Source organism: Mustela nigripes, chromosome 12 (genome assembly GCF_022355385.1).
Source record: "Mustela nigripes isolate SB6536 chromosome 12, MUSNIG.SB6536, whole genome shotgun sequence".
Classification (NCBI taxonomy): domain Eukaryota; kingdom Metazoa; phylum Chordata; class Mammalia; order Carnivora; family Mustelidae; genus Mustela; species Mustela nigripes.
Window position 1 is genome coordinate 126,014,149 of NC_081568.1, and position 3,281 is coordinate 126,017,429.

Here is a 3,281-nt window from a genome sequence, read left to right on the forward strand (position 1 = left end):
TGACTTATTTCGCTAAACATGATACGCTCTAGTTCCATCCATGTTGTCGCAAATGGCAAGATTTCATTTCTTTTGATGGCTGCATAGTATTCCATTGTGTATATATACCACATCTTCTTGATCCATTCATCTGTTGATGGACATCTAGTGGGATTTATTCCAGGGCTGCAAGGTTGGTTCAACATCCGCAAATCAGTCATGCCCTCTTTGTATAAAAAAAATAAATGAATGTTTTCATATATGAAAAGCATTTATGAGAAAAAAATATAGAAGCATACTTAAACTATTAGTAGCATTTATTTTGGAGAAAATGTTACTGGGAATCTACAGAAGTCAGATGGTAGAGCTACAATCTCCAGAACTCTTGCTTTTAATATCTATTTAACCTCCATTTTAGGTAGAATTTTAACATTTTTAATGCATTTTTATTTTTTAATTTGAGTAGAAAATGGTACTACATTATATTGGGGTTACCATAATGTGCTTTGAGATCTTATATTACTGTTTAAAAATTGGGTTTCTTATAGGGTTTGTCTTTTAATGATTTATTTTTTTATTAACTATTAGCAATAGGTAATTGCATTCAGTAAAAGTTATCACGGTGATTGTCTTAGATAGACTAGAAAAATAACGTAGTATAATCAAAAACATTCTGAAGAAATAGACATTACTGGGGGGGGCAGGTCAGACGAGTTCAAAGTAATGATAAGGTTCAGTTACTGACCTTCTTCTAAACAGGGCCATGTTCTCTAACACTGGATATCTCTAACACTGGAAAGCACAGGAGCCTAAGTGTTTGGCCTTGAGCCCACGATCTGAATTGAGAGGGTAAAGTACATCATAAAGCAAATAATACAATATTATATTTTATAAGACTGCTTAGAAAATTAAGCTTGGGGGAGGGCACCTGGGTGGCTCAGGCAGTAAACTGTCTAACTTGATTATGGCTCAGGTCATGATCTCCAGTCAGGTCATTATTTCAAGGTTGTGAGATCAAGTCCACGCTGGGCATGGAGCCTGCTTAAGATTCCATTTCTCCCTCTAACCCCTACCCTCACCCTCGGACCTCTCAAGTAGCAGAAGTGAAAAGCAAAGAAAATTAAGCACGGGAGGAAATGTTTCAGATAGACAACACAGAGTATGTTTTTGAGAAGATGATATTTCAACAAGAACTATAATAAAGTGAGAAAGATCTATGGAAAAATGTTCAAATGGGATTTAAAATGGCATAGTTAAGGTGTAGCCATAAAACCTGCGTGTCTGGAGAGTGAGTGGGGTCAGAGGTTGGAAAAAAGTAAGCCAGAAAACTAAGCAGAGAGCAGATCATACAAGGCCTTATGGATCACCAGATGGTATTAAGCACAGGAAGGGCAAAATACGGTTTATGTTTTACAAAGGTTACTTCACCTGCTCTCCAGAGAATAAAATGTGTGTGGTTTTCGGTGGGTATTGTCAAGTGGGGAAGTATAGGAAGCAGGCTATTGCTATGGTCTCAACTAAAGACGGCAGCTAGCTTGGCCTAAGGAAGTAATGGTAGATTAGTGATATGATGTTTGATTCCAATTTTGAAACTTGAAGCAGTAAGGCTTGTACCCCTTCATGTGGGGTACAAGCAAAGTGAGGGATTCACCATGACTCCTCTATTTTGCTGCTGGAACTGGGTAAATGGTGGTGTGCTTTATTAAACGGAGAACCTATGTGAGACACAGGTCTTGCAGGAGTGCTCACCAAGTAGGATTTTGTTTTCAGTGCGCAAAATTTGAGACACCTACTACTTAAGGTGTTGAAGAGTCAGTTCAGAATGAGTCTAGAGCTCATGAAAAAGCTCAGACTAGAGATAGAATTTTAGAGTAGTCAGTGTATATTTAAGGTCAGAGGATGAGGGTTCCCTAAAATAATCACAGATGAAGAGGAAAAGAAGGCCAATGATTGTTCCAGCTTTTACATTTTATATAAAAGATTGTAATATTTTTTTCTTTCCTCCTTTCCTCCCTCTCTCTTTTCACTTTTCTTTTCTTTTCCTTTTCTTTTCTTTTCTTTTTGTCTTTTCTTTCTTCTTTGTTTTGCTGGGTGGATGAATTGTATCAGAAATGTAATGAAGAAAGTTGACAATGTATTGTACAAGCAAGGGGAGCCAGCAATGGTTAAGTTCAGTGACTTTCCTTTTTGTATAACGTGATATGAGTATTGGACAGGAAGGATCTAGGCAATCAGAGGAAATGGGTTTAATTCATTTTTTGATCATTAGAAGAGACTACTCGCAGTAGGAATTCTGTACATAAAAATAAGATATGTTCTTTCCCTCTATAATTTACAGTAATTGGGTGGCACAGACCCTGGGAGGATAGTTGTGACCCTCTAATTCATTCAGAGACAAGAAGTTGACTCCTGAGCTGAAACTTAGAACAGGAGCAGGAGTCTTCATGGTCATCAAAATACTAAATGAAGAAGGAGTTCTAAGTTTAAGAAACCATATGAGCAAAGACATGTGAAATGCAGGTACCACAGGCAGTTTTCCATCTTAAAACACAAGTGGGAGACATGGTATACTGTTAGGAAGGTTGGAATGTGAAGAAATTGGCATATTATCAGAGAACCCTAACTAGAAGATGTAGAAATTAGAAAACAAGTTGTACGAAATAGTTTTGTTTTATTTTGTTTTAACAGATCAGTTTTGTGTTTAAAGATCTCACTCTGGCTTCTCTGTAGAAAATAGATTTGAAACACCGAAGGTGTGAAGTCACAGAGAGCAGCAGTTCAAATGGTTTCAATAAACAGGGCAAAAATTATATGACCACATGTAGTGGTTTGCATAGGTCTTAATTATAGGATTCAGCGAGACTTGGCAAATGTATATACCCATGTAACTCAGACACTTAATCAAGTCGTAGATGGTTTCTATCCGTCAGACATGGATCTTGTTGATGAAGTTAATCCTTTCCTAGCCATCGTAATACAACCGCCCATCAGATTTCTGTCACCATTAATTAATTTAGTCTGTTGTTGAGCTTCTTCTGAGTGAAATCACAGTCTGTACTCCTTTGAGTCAGACTTCTTTTTTTAACCTGTTTTTAAAATTCAAATATAGTTGACACACAATGTTACATGCGTTTTTAGGTGGACAGCATAATGATTCAACTTCTCTGTATGTTATGCCATCCTCTGGGTCAGGCTCCTTATTTCCCAAAATGTTTTTATATAAAAAACAAAACAAAACAAAACAAAACAAAGTTATTGTAATCCATCCATGTTGCAGGAATCAGTTTGTTCCTTTCTACTGC